Genomic DNA, 14660 nt, shown 5'->3' with positions numbered 1-14660 from the left:
ATAAACGCGTTGTTAGGAGGCCGGCAATGCATTGCTTTAATTGACACGGGTGCTACAGTATCGATTACTGATCTCGATCTTGAGATCACTTCTGAAACTTTGTATATAGAAGGCCTAAATGGCAAAAAGGTGTTTCACAAATCTGTTTCTGTTCCTCTAACCCTTTCTGATTCTGACAAAGTGTTCTGGACTGAGTTTTGGGTGGGGAAGAATACTGTGGGGACTATTATCGGTGTTGACATTCTAAAAGAACTCGAAGCTGATGTTTTGCTTTCAAAAGATAAGCTCGTGCTCGGCTGCAATGAAACAATTCGCTTATCTCACTCTGGCCCCCACCATGAGAGATGTGCAGTGGCTGAACCTGTTGGTTTCACTGAAACTCGTCCTGAGTGGAAGTTCATAATTTCAAAATTCCCAAAGGTATGGGCCAAAGACAAATATGATTGTGGTCTTGCACAGATCCAGCCACTGAGCATCCCAGGTCCTATGCATGTAGCCAAACGACAATATCCTTTGAAAAATGAAGCTAGGGAAGGAGCTGACATTGTTGTGGATGAGTTAAGTGAGCGGGGAATAATCATTCCATGTTCCTCTCCCACTAATTCTCCAATGTGGCCTGTCAGAAAAGCGGACGGATCTTGGCGTTTGACGATTGACTATACTTCTTTAAATTCAATTTCTGAGAAAGTACACCCTCTGGTGGCCAACCCCGCAACTATCCTTCATGAAATAGGAGCTGAACATTGTTATTTTACTGCTCTTGATATTTCTAACGGTTTTTGGACTTGTCCCTTAGCCAAGGAGGACCAAGGGAAATTTGCTTTTACCAGCAGGGGTCGCCAATGGACCTGGAGTCGGCTTCCACAAGGCTTCTGCAACAGCCCCACCTTGTTTCATCAGGTACTAGCATCCTTCATCGATCCGGTAAGAAAACAAATTGAAAATGACGGATCGGTTGTCCTGCAATATGTGGATGACATACTGATTGCTAGTCCAACTAAGTTCAAACATTTGACTGCTGTCCAAACTGTTTTGAATGCCCTCCAAAACGGGGGATTCAAAGTGAATTTGAAGAAAGCACAGCTAGCTTTGCCTGAAGTGACTTATCTTGGACAGATTGTTGGGGTGCATGGCAGACGCATCACCCCTGAACGAGTTAAAGCTATCATTGAACTTCCAAAGCCACATACTGTCACTGGTCTAAGGCAAGTAATGGGTCTTTTGAATTACTGCCGCCAGTATGTCTGTGAATACACTGAACTTTCTAAACCACTCACAGAGGCACTGAAAGGAGGAAAACCTGGAGCAGATCTGATCGAGTGGACCGAGGAGATGGAGGAGGCTTTTGTGAGTATCAAAGAAACTCTTGCTTCCTCCCCAGCACTGCGACATGCTGATGCAACCAGACCGTTCCATCTGTGGACCTGGGTGGGAAACAGATCCTACTCTGCTGCCCTGGGTCAAAAGGTTCCAGGAAGAAGTTCGTATGGAATGGTAGGCTACTATTCTACTCCTATTCCTGTTTCCATGGCAGGACAACATCCATGTCTGCTGATATGTGATTGTGCCGAGTGGGCAGTGAAAACCACAGAGAACATTGTGACACATCAAAAGGTGATTCTGCACTCCAGACACCAGATTTTGAAACTGCTAACAAACACTCGTTTAGGATCTATTTCTAACCAAAGAAGAGCTAAATGGGAAGCCACTCTTTTGAGTAAAAATGTGGAGATACAAATTGACATTGAGACTGCTATAAACCCTGCCTCCTTGCTTCCAGACGAAGGAACTGTCCATAACTGCGCACGGCTGATTGACACAGACAGCCAAAGCCCACTCCAGTCTGAGCCCCTTTCCGATGCCATGAGTTTGTTTGTGGATGGTTCCAGCTTTCATGAACAGGGGAAACGATTCACAGGCTGGGCTGTCGTAAATGAACATGGTGAAACTGTTGACTGTGGTTCTCTTTCAGGGGGAGGGGCTCAAGTGGCAGAGCTGGTTGCTTTAACCCGAGCATTACAGCACAGCAAAGGGAGACGCGTCAATATCTACACGGACAGTCGTTATGCCTTCGGTACGGTTCATGACTTCGGCCCGGTTTGGAGACGCAGGGGATTTCTAACCACGGCTGGTCTCCCCATCTCTCATCAGCACCAGGTAAAAGAATTGATGGCTGCATGTGATCTCCCTGCAGCAGGAGCTGTTATCAAAATCACGGGACACTCCACTGACAGTTCTCCAGAGGCCAAAGGGAATCAAGCGGCTGATACTGCTGCCAGAGAGGCTGCAAAATTGACTGAGACATGCGTGAGTGTGCTGGCTTTTGCTCCCCAGGAGAGTGAACCCTCTAGAGACATTTTTGAACTTTATTCAGAGGATGACCCTGAAGAGATAGAGCAATGGACAAAATTAGGTGCAAAGAAAAATACAGAAGGGTTATGGAAATTCAACGACCGTTTTGTTTGTCCTGTTTCTGCTCGAACTGAACTAATGTCTCTGTATCATGGTTTGGCACATGCTGGTCCTGAGAATTTACATGCAATGATTTCAAAAACCTGGTGGTGGCCAAAGCTGAGAGCTTCTTGCAATGACTTTTGTAAAAGATGCTTAGTATGTCTTAAAGTGAATTCCCCAGCAAAGCTAAAGATTCCTTTAGGACATGCCCCTCGACCTCAGGGGCCATGGACCCACCTTCAAATTGATTTCATAGGTCCCCTGCCCCCTAGTGGAGGCTTTTCATACATTCTGATGATTGTTGATTTGTTTTCCAGATGGGTGGAGGCGTTTCCTCTGAAAAACTGCACCGCAGACGCAACTGCAAAAATTCTGTTGAATGAAGTTTTCCCCAGATGGGGTTTACCATTGCACATTGACTCAGATCAGGGCACACACTTCACGGGGAAGGTAATGAAGAATGTGATGAAATTGATGGGAGTGAAACAACACTTCCACATACCGTTTCGTCCTCAGTCTAGTGGTTCTGTCGAGCGTTCTAATCGGACGATTAAAACTTCATTGAGAAAGAGATTGTTGGAGTGGGGGAAGGGATGGCACTCTGCTATCCCAACCATTCTTTTAAGTATGAGAGCCAGCCCGAACAAAACTACTCAGATCAGTCCCTTTGAGATAATGACAGGTCGCTACATGCGACTGCCCTGGGACGCTCCTCTGCAACATGAGGGACCGTCAGGGCCTTTGAAAGATGCTCTGCAAAATTATCTGAAGGCTTTGGATAACTGTTTAAAAGACACCAGGGTTAGTGTCAGTATCCGACAAGCAGAGAAAGATAACACTGAGCAAAAAGACATGCCTGCGTTGCCTGAGATAGGTGACAGTGTAATGTTGCAAAGGGAGATAATCTCTCCTCTGGGTCCGAAATTTGATGGACCTTACCAAGTTCTGTTGACTACTAATACATCTGTTTTACTCGACAGAGGTGTGTTGGGTACAGTATGGAGACATTGGTCACAGGTGAAACCACTTGAGAGGTGTTGCAACCAGAATACCACCACATAATAACATGATAAATCGTACCTCTTCAATATCTGTCGTATATGATTTTTCTAAATTCTGGCATTACTGTTTTATCATTTACAGATGGCTGAGCCAGACGACTTATTGAAGCTGCTAATTCTGCAAGAAGAAGTGCGTAATGAGAAGCGACGGAAAATGAGACGGGCTTTTGTTAGATTAGTACTCCCGCTCTCTTTTGTATGTTTAATCCTAATCGCTTTGTCATTTCTACTGTGGATACAGATTTCCATTTGGACCGGTCGATTCCATGCTTTTGCGACTAATTGGGATTGTGAAGAAACTGACAACCGTCCATCCTGGGTACAATACCCATGCCTAAATTCAACTGAGGGTCTAAATTTGATTTCGACTATGTATCAGAAGGTAAACGATAGATGCTATCGGTTGGACGGAAATGAGTCAGTGACCTATTGGCTTGGTCACTCCCCAAATTATCCCGGTAATACCCTCATTATGCAAAAAGGTCGTTGGGTGAGAGATGGAGGTGTTTATGTTTATGAACCGCATTTTAGCTCCATGAGTTGGATTCCAGACAGCATAGCCCATGAAAACCACACTGCCTGCTCCAAACGGATGAATATGGCTAATAGTTATCTGTTGAAACCCATGAAGAATGAGAATAGAGCAGGGCGGAAGAAGCGTCAGACCGTAGCATTAGGGGATTCCCACATGATTTTAGGAGGGAAACCAGTGAAACTTCCCCTTTATCCTAGTGCACCTGACCCTCGACACATAATGTCATATTACCTGCCCAAAGCTAAAGCTGAATTAGGTTCTAATCAGGTTGTCAAAGATGTGGTCCAAAGTTACATACATAGCAACATTGTTGTGAGAGAAGAACCAGGTTCAGACTTGTATCAACAGATCCTGAAGGATAAGGATTCGATGAGATGGAAAGTGTTAGTTCCCACGAGGGTTCACATGGTCCGATGGGACGTAGACAGGTCTTATGGTGCTGTTTGTGATCGATTCGGACGAATCGATAAGACTGATAAAAAGAATTTCGACCTTAATGGCAGTAAAAATGGTTTGCCTTTTGTCAATGCTTTTTCTCTCTCTTGGCCCAAGTATACTAGGTTTGATGATCCGTGGAAGGAGACAGTACAGGTGGAACGTTGTTTAGGTGAAAACATTCAACAATGGTTTGTTAAAACCTTTCCTCCAGGTGATGTTAAGAAATGTAAAACGATGTCGGAAAAACTCACAGGTGTAAAGGTGATGGAAGTGCCTATGGAAGTATGTAATTCCTCTTTTGTTAAGACAGGATACACTTGGACTAGTTTGTATGACGTGTTGCATCAGTACGAGCTCGTTAGGAGCTTTGCTAATAAAACGGCTCTTAAAATGGATCAATTGCATGATTATTTAGAAGAGAAATGTTACAGCCCTACCTCCATGGCTTATAATGTGACTGCCTGGATGCACCTTCATGTGCTTAAATTGACGATTGAATTGATGTATACTAGAATAAAGACTCGTCTGGTACCAGTGAAATATGAGGAGTTATTGTGGGATAATTATCAACCATTCCAGGTGAGGATGTGGCCTCAGTTAAAGGATGTAGCCATAGGGGATGAGTGGTTTGATAGGGAAAAACAATTTCGGCAGTTTTTGGGTCCGATCCAGTTGCATGACGAGTATAACATTTCTCCCAAGAACTGTGCTAGACATAGGTGGACGCATCCCTTGGGTCCCACGTGGCGTCCAGTGGATCAGAGTCAAGATGGTAATGGAGCGGAGGGTTCCCTTTGTGTTACTGAATTGAAGCAAGAAACTGAATATTTTCCCCAGGTAAAGGCCCAGGAAGCTCAGCAGAAATACATTACAGCTTTCCTCGAGCAAGTAAAGACGACTGATCCATTTGCAGGTTATGAGTATTTGAATTCTGCCTGGTTTAAGTCCAAGGGAACTTCTCTTATGTCGGACTCTGAAGCACCATCTGCTATTGCGGTGGCTTTTGTTTTGGCTTTTTCGGTTGGTGCTATATTCACAGATATGGCAGAAACTGTAGAAGAATATGTGGAAGAAGCTTGGGATGATTTGGTGACAGCATCGGAAGATCTAGTCATGGGATTTGTGCACTACGTGCTGTATGCTGTGGGAGCCCTTGTGGGGGTGATGTTCCTCTGTTTGTGTATTTGGTTGTGTGTTCGTTTTTGTTTCTCCTATCTGTGCAGGACTGCATGCAGAAATCTGAATCCTGCTGAGGAGGAAAAGAGACTGCTGATGCTCACGACCCACCTGAGGGACAAATTGGATCAAAACAACATTGAAGCCCTGATGTGAGTGGAAGGTGGGAGAGCCTCTTAACGGGGACTGGACTTTTTAGTATCCAGCATGTCCGTGACGAGGTGAAGAGACAAGTGTGACCCGTCAGGGAAGCATGCGTCACCACTCCCCCTCTCCGTAGTGGCCTCACTTGATAGACCAGACGTGGCGGTATTGGACCACACATCGGTCTAAAACGGGGGACTGAAGGGTTGGGGTCAGAATCCCTTGCCTCTTCAATTTAACTATATGTATATCCTTTTTTATGATTACATTATTACTATAATAAGCACTAATCAAGTTATATAATCATTCCTATACGCAATAAATGATTCACATATAGTTTTTATTCATACTTCTGTTGAATGCACCTCTTTCCTGAATGTTGGGTGAAGGCCTATCTTTCATGAATGTCTTATGATGTCTGGGACTAATCTTCTGTGGCCCTGAGCAAGAACATTAAATACAGGCTTTTTGTCCGTATGTATACTAATGAGTGTGTTAAACTTAAAGAAAACCCTCATCATATGATCATGTTTCTCTGCTGACCCTATTAATGGGCAGGGGTCAATTTCTGTATGATTCTATGATTTGTTTTACTTCTTTCATACATATATTTCTCAAGAAGTAAAGTAATTGTTATTTCTTCTCTCTGAGGATGGAAGGTTTTATCAGTATGTTGCAGGTCTCATGACATGGGGTGGCTGGTCTCATGACGCTTTTCGATGGGCCCTCCGAGGTCATTACTGGATCTTCGTGACTTGGATGACAGCTATCTTGATTGATGTCAACGTACCCTTCTATCTATGTGTAATTGTTTAGGCTTTATGTCTTCTGAGCCAATCAGAAGTGAATGTTTATGTAATGTATGCCCTTGAAAACAGTATAACTGGTGTACGATTTTCATGTAAGGTGGAGTTAGCTTGCGACCTCCTCGTGAGACTTTGACGCTGACTCTGCCAATTAAACTGCAAACTATTCTTCAGTAAATTTTACTCTTTGATTGAACATCACGACTCCTGGTCTTCTTTCATCATCTCTGGTCCTGGGTCTGAAACTGTTACCCCCCCTAACAATGACGTATGCCACCCTCTACAGGACCAGTGACTCTGTGTACAATGTAATACAGGTCAGTGTTTTAGTATTAAAGGTTATTTTGATAAACCACACACAAAAACAACATTCTTCTATTTGAACGTGATTATGCTTGGCATGCAAGTATAGGCCTAAACTTTGAAAGACGCATTGAAGACCTGCTGCAACAGTTGCATTTGTTATTTCTCTGGAAAGCAGCACTTGTATTTTATGTAAGTTGTGTTTAGATATATGGGGCTTTTTCCATGACCTAATTCAATCAACCGTTAAATCAACTAGTTGAATGGTTATCAATTTCCTGAGACAGGAAATAGATATTTATATTTCTCAGAAAACAGGAGTTGTGCAAGCATAAACACTGATGGTCTGATCGCTTGATGCTATGTGGCATGTGAAAAAGCTTTGGGGTGTGTACAAGATAGAGGGGAGAAATTTGTAAAATTGCTGTATCATTAGTTCTATTACAAGCCATGATGAAGACACCAAAATATCATCAAATGTCATTTTTTCCCCCTCAAATTTGTATGAAAGACTAAAATGTTTGTGCAACGATCATCAGTTTTCTCATCTGAAAAATAAGACATGTGCATTTTGTATACATTGTTAAAAAGTTAATATGCAGTAAGCATAGTGTTTCAGTAAGTAAAGTGTGTATGTGATGGATTGTGGACCTCTGAATCTTTCTCTTTACTGCAGACGAGGGGTAGTGGAACTGAAGATGACTACGAAAACCGAAACTTGAGTAAACATCAGCCCAAGTCGGAGCCTAGAAGTTAGCTAGACACAACATGCTGTGGTGCCCATGTTGGAGAAACAGATTCTAATCTGGCCTGAGTCCATGTCTCGTGCGCTTTTCTGCACTGCGTGTGTTTCGTATCTCTACTTTTGCTAACAAGAAAATGGCAAAAGTTCAAATAATGAATCAAATCAAAATGGCAGAGCAGTTATCATCTGAATGCCCAGGTTCTTTTCATTTTATGAATATTACTATTCAATTCAGTAAGATTTGTTCCCTCCTGAACAATATTAATACTTTTATTTCAACAAGGATGCATTAAATTAACTGTCAGTAAAGACAATTATAATGTAGATTTCTATATCAAATAAATACTATTTCAAACTTTCTAATCAAATAATCCTGAATAAAATGATCAGTTTCCACAAAAATAAGCAGCACAACTATTTTCAACATTGATGAAGGATCATGTGACACTGAAGACTAGAGTAATGAAATGCAAACTTGGAGGTGGTTAAAAAAAATCGTACCGACTTTTAACAACCTCTTAATGATAGTGTATAATATCCATTCATCTACATGTTAAAAATATCACTGTACAAAACAAAGACTGAACAAAATGGGGCAGTTCATAAGCCGCTATTTGCCATAGTTGTAAGACGGCATAATGGTTATTTTGAACAATAATAATGAAGATCTGAAATGCTTTCATTTGTAGCAGACAAATGTTATGAGTAATATTTTTTTTTTATTTCCTATAGCTGCCAAGTATTCAGTGAAGTGATTGATGCCTGAGTGTGTGTCAAAGTTTTTAGTTCTAATAATCCAAATAGCAGCCAGTTTTTGACGGATGTGATAATGTACATGAGGGGGTTGATTTTGGGGTAATTATAAATTTAAAAAGTTCATTATACTTAGGATACTTATTATACATTAAATATACTTTAGCTTAAAGGGTTAGTTCACCCAAAAATTGAAATTCTATCAATAATTACTCACCCTGATGTCATTCCAAACCCATAAGACTTTGTTTCATCTTCGGAACACAAATGAAGATCTTTTTGATGAAATCTGAGAGCTTTCTGTCCCTCCATTGACAGCTAAGCAACTACCATTTTGACGCTTCAAAAAGTTCATGTAGAGATCGTAAAACTAATCAATATCAATTGAGCGGTTTAGTCCAAATTTTATGAAGAGACATGACCACTTTATATGATGAAAATATTGAATTTAGGTTTTTATATAAACATTGGTCAGCAAACATAAACAGAAGCTCAACCGAACCTGATGACACACGAGAATGAACCTCATTGGTTCTCACACGTCAAGCAAACATGATTGAGCTTCTGTTTACCACAACTGATGTGTGAGTTGAGGAATGTTTATATGTGAATAAAAGCTTAAATTAAATCCGTTCATCATATAAAGCGGTCGTGTCTATATAAGAACATTTGGACTGAACCGCTCAATTCGGATTAGTCTTGTGATCTCTTTATGAACTTCAACAAAATATCTTCATTTGTGTTCCCAAGATGAACTAAAGTCTTATGGGTTTGGAATGACATCAGGGTGAGTAATTATTGACAGAATTTTCATTTTTGGGTGAAATCCCTTTAACCATATGGCATGTTATTCAGAGACAGACATGTTTAGCTGGTCAAAAATGTTACATTCAGCTGTCACACATGTTGGTTCTTGAAAATCAAGTTCCTTTTTTTTACTAGGAAAGGAGTGGTTTTGATATTTTTAATGTCTCTTATTACAAAAATCTTTTACTTAAACCGATGAAAATGCAGATCCTGGTGTAAATAATAATGGGGGAAATTTTTTTTTTTTTTTTAAATAACTTTTTTAAAACTGGTGTTCCAAGAAGTTTTTGACTCTTAAAGTTTGAGACACAAAAAAACACAAGTTACAGGCATCAAAAGTGTGTTAAAACTCCCTGGGTTAGTACAGAAGCATCTATCTTAATGTTTCACCACTATATTAAGTCCATCGTGTTGGTGTATCATGAATGTTTATGCTTGTTTCGTGGGTTGAAGATTTGTGACGTCTTAACATTAGGTGAACTCGTAAATAAATGAGAAATATTTTCCTCTTCTTCTCACTTTAACTCAATCCTTTAGTCACTTAATCTGTCCGTCTGTCTGTCTCTCTCCTGCATTCTTTGCATTCCATTAGTCACTGACAGGCAGATTAGAGATGAAAAACGGTGTGACGAAAACGGAATTCACACTCCCCTCCCGTCAGCTATTTGTGTCTGTGTGTGAGGATGTCGGCGTGTTTGTGCATCACAGGAAAGTCCTCATTTTGAGACTGTGGAATTGAACTTAAGTAAGAGGTTGTCTTTGTATATTTCCATCTGCAAGAAGAAAGATTAATAATTTGAAATAGCTGATTAATATGGAAAACTTTTGACAAGGCATGGATGAAGAACAAATGCAACATCAACATGTTAAGAAATCTAAAATTAGGCAGGCTGTCAGTTATTTTCACTTTTCATTATTTTCATAGTTTTCAAGAGCGCTTTTTTATAGACAATATTTTTTGTTAGGGGGGGGGGGGGGGGATTCTTATCGTTTTATTAATGTATTTTTTATTTATTCTTGGCTTAAATAACATCAAAGTCCATCAGACAGCCAATCAGAATCATCAAGCATTTATGCTGTGCTCTATACGCTGTGGTAACATACACACCTGGAAACTATTAACTAGAGTGGGCTGGGACGTAAATACTCTCAACAGCGGTGGTTTTACTTTACACTTAAAAGGAGGAAAGTACGGTATATAAACTCTTTAAAGTTACTGGCTGACGCCTTTTTATAACAAAAATGCCTAGTCTTGGAGGTTTCATTTAAAGAAGGAATGAAAGTTTAAGACTTTTAGAAGACACAAAACGTCATACAGCGTCACTTTTAGTGCCTACAATACATTTGAATGGGTTAAAGGGATAGTTCACCCAAAATATGAAAATGTTGTCATAACTTACCCCCAGTTTTTTTCTTCTGTTGAACACAAAAGAAGATGTCTTCAATAATGTTGGTGTGACGATGTCATAAGGTACCCCTAATTTCTGTGTATGACCTGTGTTTGTTTGGTTTATATTTTTATAAATGTTTGTTTGGTTTCCATTATTGGTTTAAATATAATTTTGGTTACTTTTTCTTGTCTAAGGTGCACATTAGATGGACAAAAAGACTAAATAAAAGAGAAAAAAAAAATATTTTGCTTTATTTAGAATTTATAACAACATAACTTAACTTTTTGTCTTTGGGCTCATGGCTGCAGCATGGTTCCAGGGATGGGGGTTAAAGAGGAAGTGCAGCCTTCCTGCTCCTCCTTTTATGCCATAAGTTTATGTATTTATGAATGTGTGTGTGTATATATATATATAATTAAATTTTCTACTCCCCTATTTGTATAGAATGGTTGAACCGTTGAGTATGAAAGGATTCATCTTGTCTGTCTGATTTAGTTCTGGAGAGGGTCACCTTTAGTGTCTCTGTTTCATGTTCTTTTTGATTTATGCCTCTTCTTTTTTTTTGTAGTCAATAAAACTTTGAATTGACTGCAGTGTCTCCTGCCTTTGCTCTGGCCATGTCCCCACAGTTGGTAACCAAGCAGTTGACGGTAGCCATTGACATCTACAGTAGGGAAAAAAAATAGTATGGAAGTCAATGGCTACTGTCAACTGACTGGTAACCAACATTTATTTTTATTTTTTATATTTTATTTTGTGTTCAAAGGAAGAAAGAAACTCATTCAGGTTTGAAACAACATGAGTAAATGATGACTGAGTTTTTGTTTTTGGGTGGACTATCCCTTTAAGGGTCATGGAACAATAACAATGGTGTTCACGCTACAGGAAAAGTCTCGTGATGATGTCACAAATGACTGGTGCTTGATTCAGACTCACTGATGATGACAGATGCTTGGATCATCCCCGAAAAAATGTGCATGAGAGAGCAAGTCTGTGTGTGTGAGGCCATAGGAAGACATTAAGTCATTATAGACTGTTATGACTAAAACTATCCTGTCCGGGTACGTTGGCCGATATCACATTTAAAATAAAATAAAAAATTGTATCTGGACATTCTGGTCATTCACTGTTTTCGCAATTTTACTTGCTCGACTGGAAAGAATGTGGTTTTCCCAAACATAACAGTGGTAGGCCACAAAAGAGATTTAGGTCAGTAAGACCGGATTTGTTTTGGGATTCCCCTTTCTTCACTGATCTAGGACTTTTTGGACTGTAATCTGACCCCTTCATCCTGAGCAGTGCCTGGAAATTCTATGCTTTTTATCTCTGTATATTGTTTCCTTGTTCAAAAGAATAGAATGAGAAACAGACAAAAACACATGACTGTAACCCAATATCCCGGTTTAGTGATTTTATACTGTCATAGGCAGTGTATGGAGCATATTAATATGTATTATATACGTACGGAGCCATGCTCATGACATGCAGAAGTAGAAAAAAAACGCTGGTATATGTCACATGACAGTGACATGTTGGATGTAGTACGTCTGAATTTCCTTCATACTATATTCATACTATATAGAACATACTTTTTTAATGGTCATGTAGTAAGTTCAAATTCAAATGTAGTACCTATTCAGGGTACGATTAGACGACAGTGGTGTACTAAAAACAGAAAAGATTTTCCTTTGCATTTTTACTGAAACCATTGTCTAAACAATCCTCATACATGGATGCCCGAAAAACGACTTAAAACTATGTATTCTGCTGCCAGGCCAGTAATTGGTGATGTCACTTTATAAACAAACACAACGCACCTATAGACTGAACACGTAACACGCATGTGCATGATCACCATTTTCACAAATTCACAGTTTTGTTTTCAAAAACTTGCACCTTGAAACCCATTTTCAAAATTTCGCATTGTCAGGCCCCCAAAACGCTATTGTCGTGTAAATGAAGGGCCAAAAGGCATAAAAAGCCTTACGTTTTTAATTAAAACATGGTAAACGATCATGTAAATGGGCCCTTAGACAGTATGCGATTTCGGACGCAGGGCGAAACTTCCTACCATGTGCCTGTTTGTTACCATTGTAACCTAATGTGTCCACCTGCCCCTTGTTAATTCACTCATTTAGTCCTGTGCATTTATACCCCCTGTTGAGTTCAGTTACTTGTTAATTATTGTCTGTTATGGTACTTTACGTTTTTGTCGTTCTTGTGATCTTTGTTTTATATTAGGAAGAAGATTATGAGAAGTTTAGTGTTTAGCTAAAGTGTTTAGTGTTTAGACACTGCTTTGGATGCGACTAGCTTAGTGAACTCTGTACATTGTTCGGTTCCGGCTACAGAACCCGTGCAGCAGGGCAACTGGGTGACCATCAGACGCTGTAGTCGCGGGACCAAACACTGCTCTTCCGTTCCGATTACCATAACAAATAGATTCTTCCCACTCAGTGAAACACCCACTGAGAATCCTGTTGAAAGTGCCCTAGCTATTGGCGATTCTTTTACACGGAACGTGAAAATAGAGACAACAGCCACCATTGTCACATGTTTTCCGGGAGCCAGAGTGCCTGACATCAAAGCAAATTTAAAAGTGCTGGCTAATGCTAATCGTAAATTCTCTAAGATTATTATTCACGTTGGCACTAATGATGTTCGACTTCGCCAGTCGGAGATCACTAAAATTAACGTTAAAGAGGTGTGTGAACTCGCAAGTACGGTGTCAGGCACTGTAATTTGCTCTGGCCCCCTTCCTGTTTGCCGGAGTGATGAGATACTTCATAGACTGTCCTCACTCAATGCCTGGCTGTCTAAGTGGTGTCCGCAAAATAATATAGAATTGTAGAGTATGAATGGAGAATCATGAATTCACTAATTCCGAACGCCATGCACACATTCCTGCGAACGGTTTCTAAATGCCCACAACCTATGACTCACCCAATCTAAATCAACTAGCGCCAACGAGTCTGAAGTTTAAATTGATTTCTGACACCTTTACAGCGTAACCGAGTCTCCCCAGATCTCCTCGTGCCAGCCCGATTCATTCGCGAGGCACGATCAAAGAAGACCGTTATCTCTAACACCCCTCCCCGGCGAGGGGGGGGGTGCCAGATGTTCAAATGAAGATACGCACACACCTATGTTCACACACACATACCTATGAACCCTAGGTTTCTATCTATAAATCGGTACTAAAACAAGAGTTGGTGTATTAAAATACCTGTAACAGAACTATAAATGTGCAAACATGTCCTACGAATGTTTTCATGAATGTAAGACACTTATAAATGCCTGAAAGTGTGCATTAAGAGGTAATTCTGCAATATTATGTCTGTGACGTGTGATGTTTGATATGTTTGTAATCCTAAAAATCTGATCTATTCATTAAGCTGTATATTGATAGCGTGAAATATATATAACTACCTATATATGCCATTTCCAAAGTAAGCTTAAGGTCCTTCTAGTCATAAAGATGCAAATTGATTCCGAATGACCCACTCGGGGGCGTAGGCTCTCTTCAAGATGGGCCATTATCATTGGCCGAGACACCTATCCAAGGCGTGTTCTGTTTATCTTTAAAACCCCAAACTCAGAGACATTCGTCTCTCTCTGTTCCCTGTTCCTGTATCCTGTGACCCGATGTAATCCTCGTGTTTTATTTTGTTCCTGTTTTATTTTGTCTTCGTTTTATTTTGCGTATAGCCAGTCTGTCCTTAGTGCGGTCCTCGAGATACCCACGTGCGTTTCGTTAGTCTTCCAGCATCCCAGCGAAAGGACTATCTTCACGCATACAGAACTGCGTTAGAACTTTTAAATCTCCCGCGACAACCACGCTTGGAGGAATCAAAGAAGCCCGCCTCCTATTCCCAGGACGCCACGAGCTTGCTCCCACACCGCTCTAACCAGGTCTGAATGCAAGCTGTTCCATCTAAATTTAGACGCTCTGAAGTGTGTATTCTTAGGCTGTCTCTGAGGACCTAACTGTGCTAGCAATTGTGTTTTTCCCTGTGTTTCTACCTTCTTTTCTTATTGTTTAAGTTC

The 14660-nt window shown here is 40.4% G+C and overlaps 1 long non-coding RNA gene across 1 annotated transcript; it reads left to right on the top strand.

The window, feature by feature from the left end:
• Window positions 1–6877: 6877 nt before the first annotated feature.
• On the top strand, window positions 6878–7833 carry LOC130097352 (uncharacterized). Its single transcript, XR_008808295.1, has 2 exons — window positions 6878–6931; window positions 7594–7833. It is a non-coding gene; the product is annotated as an uncharacterized LOC130097352 (long non-coding RNA).
• The last annotated feature ends 6827 nt before the right edge of the window (window positions 7834–14660 follow it).

This window comes from Rhinichthys klamathensis, unplaced genomic scaffold, assembly GCF_029890125.1.
Source record: "Rhinichthys klamathensis goyatoka isolate OS25496 unplaced genomic scaffold, OSU_Roscu_1.1 h1tg000217l_1, whole genome shotgun sequence".
Taxonomy (NCBI): domain Eukaryota; kingdom Metazoa; phylum Chordata; class Actinopteri; order Cypriniformes; family Leuciscidae; genus Rhinichthys; species Rhinichthys klamathensis.
Note: the sequence above shows the minus strand (reverse complement) of the source record. Positions and strands in the feature narration are given on the sequence as shown.